Source organism: Pinus tabuliformis, chromosome 5_2 (genome assembly GCF_031772625.1).
Source record: "Pinus tabuliformis cultivar Carrire ecotype Pingquan chromosome 5_2, CPIR1, whole genome shotgun sequence".
Lineage (NCBI taxonomy): Eukaryota > Viridiplantae > Streptophyta > Pinopsida > Pinales > Pinaceae > Pinus > Pinus tabuliformis.
Window position 1 is genome coordinate 505,793,668 of NC_142306.1, and position 10,579 is coordinate 505,804,246.

Consider the following 10,579-nt stretch of genomic DNA (forward strand, 5'->3'; position numbering starts at 1 on the left):
TGCTTTATCCCATCTTTGACAAATTTGTAACAATTTTCCACTCCATCATAGACTACCTTTCTATTGTACTACCATGGTCTGCCCAGCAGAATATGGCACACGTCCATTGGCATTATGTTGCAAGTCACCTTATCCTTGTACTTGCCTATCTGAAAATCTACCTCACATTGTTCATCAATTAACAATTGGTGTCCCTTCTGCAACCACGACACCTTGTATGGAGTTGGGCGTTTTCCTCTCTTCAAACCCAGTTTCTCCACCATCTTCGTAGCTACTAAGTTATCGGTGATTCTGCTGTCAATAATCAATTTACAACATTTTCCATGTGACTTACATAAAATCTAGAACAATGCTTTCCTCTGTCTCTGATCAACTACTTCCTTGGATGATTTTAATAACACATTGTTCAACACCAAGACTTCCCTGGTTTCTAGCATATTTTCCACCTCCTATGGTGGTTCCTCTACTTCATCAGCCTGGGCGACATATGCTCCCTGCTACTCAGTTTGTTCGTTTTCAGGACATTCAAAGGACCTGTGTCCCCACTTGGGACACTTGTAACACTAATAGGCATTTCCTTTGCCTCTGCCATTACCTCTTCCTCCCTGGTATGGCCTTCCTCCTCTAGTGTTACCTACCCTTTCACTCTGTCCCGAAGTCTTCGAACTACTACCCTCTTCCTTGCTGTTGGCAGTCTTACCTCTACCAAAGTTCTGTCCTCGACCTCTACTAGAACCACATCCTCTTTTGGCATTTTGTTTCCTAGCAATCTTTTCCTGCGCCTTCAAAGCAATCTGATAAGCTTCTTCCATGGTTTTAGGGGAAAGAATGCTAATTTCATATAGGATCTCTATCCGTAGACCATTTAAAAACCTCGTTGTCTTCTCAGGAGTATCTTCAAGATAACCAGCCCTCAGGTTAATTTTATAAAATTCTTCAGTATATTCCTTCACAGTAATCATTCTCTGTTTCAGGGTCTGTACCTGTCTATAAAGGGAAATTTGATAATCTTTAGGTGGAAACTTTCTCTTCATTTTTGCAACCATCCTCTCCCATTTTTTAATCAAGAGTTTGTTTAATCTCCTCCTTTCTGCCTATACATTATCCAACCATAATGATGCATGGCCCTTCAATTAGGTAATGGAAAACCTAACCCTCTTATCTTCGTTGATTTCTTCATACTCAAAATATTTATCTAATTCACTTCTCTAGTCTAACAATGCCTCTGTGGACAAACTGCCATCATAATTAGAGAGCCCTTGTTTTGGCTTCTTGCTAGCCAACAATACTGACTTCAATAGCTTAATTTTTTGTCCTTCATCATCTGATCCATCTTTCATGGCTACGTTTTCCTCCCCACTATCATCCCCATCTTCTGGCTCTCTACACCTCCCTACTTCTAATGCTGACAAATGTGTAGTTAAGCTTATAATCTATTCTCTTAACCCTTCATCTGCTACTCTTCTGATGGATCTTCCTCGACCCCTTCTTCCTACCTCCATATTTACTAAGAGAAAGGAAAAACCTACCCTGATACCAAAATGATGCCGTCAATTTACAGCATGCACCAATCTCCAAACCTTATTGGTTATGACCCCTTTAAACAATCTCTACAGAATGTTTTAAGTCAGTAACCCAGCCTTTTCCCTTCACCGATTCTTCCTATCGGAACTCTACAACCCCTTTATAACCCTTTAAGCCCTCAAGCCCGCATACATGTAACTACTCCTCTTTAACCTTGGTTTATTGGTTTTATTACATGAATCCTTCAAATCGGTGCTATAATGGTTGTAAAACCTTAATAAAGGAATTATGCATAAAACATGCATAACACACCATTTACCCAGTCATTCCATAGTATTGGCACAATTTTCGACGGCTTCCCTTTATCGCAATCAGGTATCAGCCCCTCCACGGGTCGCATTACCCACTCCTTCCACTTCCCCGGTATGCAATTACACTATCGGGACTCTATAGGGGCAAATTTTACACTAAAAACCCACACCCTTCATTATATCGGAAATTATGGGAAACACGAGAATACAAAGAAAAATCCTCTCCGATCACTTAGTCCAGATCTCAAATTTTATGCGTCGGGGCTTCTAAATATCGTCGGGTCCGTCTTATCACCTGCGTCCATCCTCCTCGACTGATAGTCACCATTCAAAGGTTGCGATGCGATCACTTCGATGATCGTGTTGGCATTCGCTGATCAAAATTCACCAATTAAATATCTGTCATTGATCTTCCCACAGATCCAATGGTCCATATTTTGTCACTTGATCTTAATCGGTGTTTGCCTGAGGTCGGGGTTATTCCACTCATCGATTTCAATTCTGCCGATTCAATCTCTGTCATTGATCTGTTGGATCTAGCGGTATATGAGTGGTATTTCCTTAATCTTTTGCTCCTCTGTTGTTCAGGCCTTTTATGCTTCCGCTGCGCCATGATCAAGTTTTCTCTATGTGTTCCTTCGCCTCTTTGAGTCTGCTAAATTCACCTGCATGTATATATATATAGTACAGAAGCTATGATTTACATTGAATTCATCATTCAACCATTCGAAACACACAGTTACATGGATTTGAATTTGTCTTAGCACATAACAATTAAACAAAGGATATATTTTGAGACTCTATCTCTCTCTATGGTCTGCTCACCTAACTCCAATGGTCCCTCTTACATTCTACCTGTAATCTTACAATCATACTCAATTCGGCTAACCTCCTACTCTTTTGTCTTGTTTTTCTTTTCAATACATCATTAGCAGTTTCTTTTACAGTTCAAGGAATTGCTCCTCAGTTATGAGACAGTTGCTCAACAGTTTCTTCAAACAATTCTTAACTAATCCTAACTTAATCTGTTTGCCTAATTTAAGAACTAACAATGGCTGATTTAGCCTTAATTTAAAATGAAACAAATTAAAACAGAACAAAAATACTTCCCAGATGTCACCTCTTCATTCGAATGCTCCTGCATCAGTTACTCCACAACTCCTGGTAATGTATAAATCTCAACTCCTCGTAAAGTATAATCCTCAGTAAGAACTCTTGCTTTACAAGGTAAAGGAAATGCAAATTCAATCTCCAATTTTCATGTATTCCAAAATATAATCTAAAGTATACTTGTTGGAATATTTTTAAACTAAAGTATAAATTATACTTCTTGGAATCTTTTCTACAAATCTGACATTTGGTTTTTACTGTGCAAGAACTGTTCATTTTTCACTATGTTTTGTTGTGGAAGTCAACTGCGTGATTTAATTTCAATGGTCTTGAGGAAGATTCCCTTGCCTAAATTTTCAATTTTCAGTATGTTTTGTTGTGAAATTCAACTATGTGATTTAATCTCAATAGTCTTGAGGAAGACTTGTTAGGATATTCCGACACATAGGAAATAGTTAAGTATAACTTGGTCTAGTGTAGAGTTAGGCAAAGAGTGTTTCTTTACTATGTACATTTGTAACTTACAATATGATGGTCATAATATGTTCTAGACATGAAGTGATTTGATGATTCATTCTCTCCTCGGTATTACCGACACTTGATCCATGGCTTAACACCCAATTGGTCCATGATATCTATTTAAAGAGCATGTAGGGTCATTTGTAGGGGGACCACTCATGAGAGAAGCTTATGTAAATTTTCTTTCTTTTATTAATAATTTCCTGAAGTGGCCATGTTGGCTCAAGCCGTGGACTGTTTCCCTCTTTGAGCGTTTTAATCATGTCAAGGATATTGGTGTATTTATCTGTGATGTGTTTGTGAGCGGTGTCCTTTGGTGTTCTATTTAAGGAAATTACCTTGTAAATTCCTACAAGACTCCCCTGCCTAAACTTTCATGTGGTGAGGAAGACTCGTTCTTTGCTATGTTTTGTTGTGGAATTCAACTGCGTGATTTAATCTCAACAGTCTTGAGCAAGACTCTCCTGCGGTCTTGAGGAAGACTCCCCTGCCTAAACTTTCATGTGATAATGGAGCAGGTGAAATTTTAATCTCAGTAGTCTTAAGGAAGACTCCTCTACCTAAACTTTCACATGGTAACAGAGCAAGTGAAATTATATTAGCGTAACTGCAAGTGTTTTTATAGGAGTTAAAGATTGTTTTGAAGGTGGATTTTTTGGAGCATATTTACAAGAACAAATAATTTCTTTTGTAGTTTAAAATGGAAGCATCAAGCACAAGATTGACTATTTTCAAATACCTTAGTTTAATGGGAATAAATGTGACTATTGGGATATAAAAATGAAGGCTTTGTTTTCTTCCCAATATATTTGGGATTTGGTGGGATTTGAAGGAGAATGAGTTGTAAGAACCAGCATACACAACAACATATATTGCCTTGTCACAAGTAGAAAAAGTTTTTTTAAGGGACAACAGGAAGAAGAATTCAAAAGCCCTCTTCTACATTTTTCAAATAGTTTAGGTAAGTATTTTCCAAAGGGTTTCAGCAACAGCAAAGTCCAGGCAAGCATGGGATACCCTCAAGACAGCCTGCCGAGGCATGGCAAAAGTGAAGACAACAAATCTACAAATGCTAACGATAGATTTTGAGACAATTTGTATGAAAGAGATTGAGAATGTAGACACATGTTTTACACAAGTAATTGGACGGGTTACTCAAATCAGGTCTCATGGTGAGACACTTGAGTAAATAAGAATAGTTGAGAAAATTTTGAGAAGTCTTCTAGCAAGATTTGATGTCATTTTTGTGGACACAGAAGAGACAAATAATCTCTCATAGTTTTCAGTGGATGAGATTCATGAATCACTGATTTCTCATAAACATAGACGAAATAGAGAAGTAAACTCATTGGAGCATCCCTTCAAGACACAATTTTCATTTGGTCAAGGTAGAGGCAGAGGAAGATCAAACACTAAAGCAAGAGAAAAAAGCCAACATAGAGGTGGAAGAGGCCGCCCATGAAGCTCAGGTGGAAGGGGCAAAAATAAAAATCCAATTCATGGCCCAAGCCAAAATCAAGAAAAATGTCAGAGGTATGATAAATATCAAGTTCAATTGCACAATTATAAGAAGTATGATAAATATCAAGTTCAATTGCACAATTATAAGAAGTATGATAATTACGTAAATGAATGTAGAAATAAGTAACAAACCAAGTGCAAATTTCACAAATAAAAATAAAAACCAAGATTGTTTTTAGCTTGTAATGCAGAACAAGAAAAATAAAGGGATGTATTTTTTTTATATTCAGGGTGCTACAGACACATGACATAGAACATATAATTGTTTTCCAATCTAGATGAAAGTGTGAAATCTGAAGTGACATTAGGGACTGATAGCAAAGTCTTTGTCATGGGAAAATGAAGAGTCAATATTATAACAAAGAAGGGGGAGAAGAAGTACATTTCAAATGTCTATTTTGTCCCTGCTTTGAAGCACAACCTCATAAGAATTGGACAGGTCATGCAAAAGGGCTACAATGTATTTTTCCAAAATGAAGAGTGCATAATTTTGGATAAGTCTCCACACAAACAACTGATTGCAAAAGTTAAAATGGCAAGAAATAAAATGTTTCCCCTAAAGATAAAACCAAATTTCAAGCAAGAAGATGCACAAGCACAAATTTCAATGAATTCACAAGAGAATGAAAGAAAAGTTGCATTTGTCACAGAACTAAAATTTGAAGTAGAGGTCAAAGATGAAAACTGGTTATGGAATTTGAGATTTGGTCACCTTAATTTTGGAGGTTTGAATTTTTTGCATAGGAAAGATATGGTGAAGGTATTTCTACTCATAGAAAAACCAGAAACCTTGTGTGAAGTATGCATCTTAGGTAAACAACATAGAGAGACATTTCGAGTAGGAAAGTCAATAAGGGCAAAGGAACGTTTGGAGATTTTCCATTTAGACTTATGTGGACCAATGCAAACACCATCAATTCATGAAATCTCTTATTTTTTCATTTTCATAGATGATTATTCAAGGAAAACATGGGTCTACTTCTTAAAATAGAAAAGTGAAGTGTTTGAGAACTTCCGCCAATACAAAGCTCTTGTTGAGAAGCAAAGTGGACACTACATCAAAGTTTTGAAGACTGACCTATGTGGTGAATTCATCTCAAATGAATTCCTAAGTTTTTTCAAGGAGCATGGAATTCACAAGCATTTTACAACAAGGTATATGCCTCAACAAAATGGTGTCGCAGAAAGGAAGAACATTACTATTATGGAAATGGAAAAGAGTATGCTCAAGGAAAAATAGTTGCTAAATGACTATTGGGCTGAAGTTGTCATTTGTGCAACATATATCATTAATAGGTGTCCAACCAAAAGTGTCAAGAATATGGTTCTGGAAGAGGCATGGAGTGGAAGAAAGCGAAGTGTCACTCACATGAGAGTGTTTGGAAATGTGGCTTATGCACATGTCTTGGATGAGTTAAGGAAGAAGTTGGACATAAAGGAGGAGAAATGCATATTTGTTGGATATAGTGATGAATCCAAGGCATACAATCTCTACAATCCATCAACTTATAAGGTCATAATCAAGAGAAATGTGTAGTTCATAGAAGAGGAAGCATGTGATGGAAGTTTAGATAAGACAATCAATGTGAAAACAAGTATACCACATGAAGACAAAGAGGAATTGACCGCAATAAGTAATTCCTCAATGGTGACTCCTCCTACTCCTATTCAAGCTCAACAAAGCATTCAACATGCGACACCATCAACAAATAATAGGACAGTTTTTCTCAGTCAAGAAAGTACTAGTCTAAGCACACCGCAAATACATGCAACATCATCTACCTCAAGTAAAACATCAAGTGACATGTCAAGCCCATCTTTTGCAAGTATAAGAAGGCACACATTCAAAAACGTAAATGAAATTTATGAGCAAAATGAAGTTGATAATAGCGCTAGTCTAAATTCCTTATTTGCATTAGTTTGTAATGTAGATGACCCAATCCATTTTGAGGATGCAATCAAAGAAGAAAAATTGTTTGCAACAATGGATGAAGAAATAGGAGAAATAGAAAAGAATGACACATGGGAGTTAGTGGACCTTCTGCAAAGGAAAAAAAGTCACTCAAGTGAAGTGGATCTATGAGACCAAGAGCAACATCGAAGGAAAGATTGAAATCCATAAAGTAAGACTAGTTGTTAAAGGATACAAGTAGCAGCATGGAAGAGATTATGCGGAGACATTTGTGCCAGTCACGAGGATGGAGACAGTGCAGACAATGTTGTTGATTTCCGCACAAAATAAATGGAAAGAATATCAAATGGACACAAAATCAACGTTCCTGAATGGAGTGCTAAAGGAGCAAGTATATGTTGCACATCCACCTAGTTATGAGGTATAAGGCCAAGAATGCAAGGTGTATAGGTTGAGGAAATCTCTTTATGGGCTGAAGCAAGCACCACATGCATGGTATAGTAGGATCAATGCTTGATGGATGATGGCTTCGAGAAATGTGACAGTGAGTCTACTCTCTACATCAAAGAAAGTAATGGTAAGCTTCTTATTGTTGTTTTTTATGTAGATGATTTGATTTTTACATGGAGTGATGATTTTCTCATTGTTGATTTAAAAGAAGTTATGAAAAGTGAGTTCGAAATGATTGACTTGAGGTTATTAAGGTATTTTTTGGGCATAGAAGTGAGGAAAACATAAAATAGTATTTTTATTTCTCAAGAAAAGTATGTAGCAGACATTTTGAAGAGGTTTAATACGTAGAATAAAAATCACACACCAACTCCAATTGTCATGGCGTTCAAGTTGATGAAAGAAGATTGCAGTAGCAATGTCAATCCAACATTATATAAAAGTATGGTGGGAAGTTTGATGTATTTGATGAAAACTAGGCCTGATATAATGTATGCACTGAGTTTGGGGTCAAGGTTTATGTAGACACCCAAGGAGACACATTGGTAAGCAACCAAAAGGATTTTAAGGTATGTCAATGGGGCAAAAGAGTATGGAATTTTGCACGTTGCAAAAAATGATTTTAGGATGGTTGGTTACACTCACAATGACTGAGCAAGAAGTGCTAATGACAGAAAGATCACGATAGGATATGCTTTTTCATTTTGATTTTGGAGCCATTTCATTGGCCTCCAAGAAGAAACCAATAGTGTTATTTTCAATATCAGAAGTTGAATATGTTGTCGCAACAACAGCAACATGTCATGTAGTTTGGATGAAAAGGATGTTGAGGGATTTATGCCATGAACAAGAGGGAACAAAAGCTATTTTCCATGACAATAATTCTGCAATTGCACTATCAAAGAATTTTGTTTTTCACAAGAGAAGTAAGGTCATTGACACTAAATATCATTTTATAAGAGAATTTATTAATAATAGTGAAATTGTATTGTAGCATTGTAGGTCACACCAACAGTTTGATAACATTCACAAAGCCATTGGCACGTGAAAATTTTGTTTATTTCAGAGATTGTTTGAAAACCGTCAATGATGGTAGTTGTGATTAAGGGGGAGTGTTGGAAAAACTAATCTCAATTACCACAATTATCAAATTGACAACAACCATACATGTGATACACAATTAAATCAAGCAAGTGGTGTTTTACTGCAAGTTACCAGGGTGAAGGACATGGGTTAAATGAAGTTTTGGGTTGGAGTACAAAATTCCCATTGCACAAACACATAAGGTAATTAAAGCAAATAAGCATTTAATGAAAAGTCGATGAAAACTATGGTCAGAAATTTATTTAGCAACTGTCATTTACATTCCACAACATCTACAAGTTCAGAAAACTATATTTTTGTATATGTTTTGAAAAACAAGTATGTAGAAGTGGATGTAAGTTTGAAAAGTTCTAGAGAGAAAAACGTGAAGCAATTTGTGGTGGGTGCCTAAAACAACTTTGTTGCAAAATTTTATAGAGAGTTACTCGTCTAAAAGTATAACTCCTCTTTTACATGGTAAAAGAACTGCAATCCCCATTTTTCATGTATTGGAAAATATAATCTAAAGTATACTTGTTTAAATATTTTTCTAGAAATCTCAGTGTTTACTCGGCAACCAGTCTATTTTTACTATACTTGTTGGAATACTTTTCTAGAAATCTCACTTCTAGTAAAACGAAACCACTCTATTTTTACTCTGTTCTGCTGTGCATATTTTTTTGTTGTGAAAGTGTACTGATGATTTAATCTCCACAACTATAATATCTAGGAAGACTCCTATCCTAAACTTTCAAAGGTGAGAGGTTAATATTATATATGTTCCTATTTAGATCATAATTTTAATAAGACAACAGATATTTTAAATAGGTAACCCACATTATTTGGGTGGCCACTGCAGATGAAAGAATCTTCCAAAATCCCCAAAACTATCCACGAGAATCGCCTTATATATCTACCCACTGCATCATTTGAAGGTTTAGTTATCTCGCCGTTGGAGCAATCAATCAAATTCAGAGAAGCATTGCTTGTTGTAAAGATAAGGCCGCCGTCACTCGCAAATTAGGTATGACTCTGTTACGGGCATTGATCAGCATTGCACCGAGCTATTTTATGATATCATCATTCTGCAATAGATATGTTTATGTTCCAACATTGCATTAAGTTGTGTTGTGAATTAAAAGAAATGGAATCATTCATGGCGCTCATCAATCATGATGGCCTTCACTACGTATTGTACAGTTCGGAGCCAAGTTTCTAAAGGAGAGCTTGGAAATCGAGCTATCCAGCTCGAGACTCTTAAACTTTACCCATGGAGCCAAGAAGGGCGCCCTTGACCTCAAATTGAGATGACATAACAAAAGGGAACCCTCCTTTGGCGCATGCGATTGACCTCAAATTGAGATGACATGACAGAAGGGACCCTCCTTTGGGGCATGGGATAACCGTCAGGGAACCCTGAACTTCAATATGTAAAATTTTGTAGGACTTTGTTTTGGGAATTTTTTTAGGGTGTTCAATTTATATACGCAGTTTAAATTCTGAGTAAAGTTCCCTTTAAATAGATAAAAAAAAAAAAATTCCCTAGTTCCATCTAGGCATACCAAAAGAGCTAATAGCTAGACGATACCTTTTTAATTGTACACATGTTTGAACCATGTCACTAACTCAAAACAAAAGTCATTAAAATTACAAAACTCAAATTTTACATGGATGCTTACGCTTAAATCATAAAATTATAATTATATATATATATATATATAATTGTTTCAGAAATAATTTTTTATTTTTGAATAAATTGTTTGGAGTTGTCATTTCTAGCCGACGGTCGCTGTCATGATGAGGAAATTTGGATTCAGAGGCCACCTGACCCTTCCAGTGTTGTCCTCTATTACCTACATCTCAGGCAAGAATTAACATGCCTCTTGTGGTTGTATGCTATTACTTGTCCGACTGGTTCGTTGATGATTTCAGTTAATTATTACCTGGACATGAGAACCCGTATCCCAGAGGAAGTCCAATTTGCATTGCATGTAAGGCATAGTTACGAAGATAATCCGTACCAGCCTAAAAAAAATTCGTAAATTTGCCCATTTGATTTGATACACTTATAATTCAGTAAATTTTTATTTAGTAATTTCGGTGAATCTAAAATTCTATATTAAAAATTAAAAAAGAAATAACTTTTATA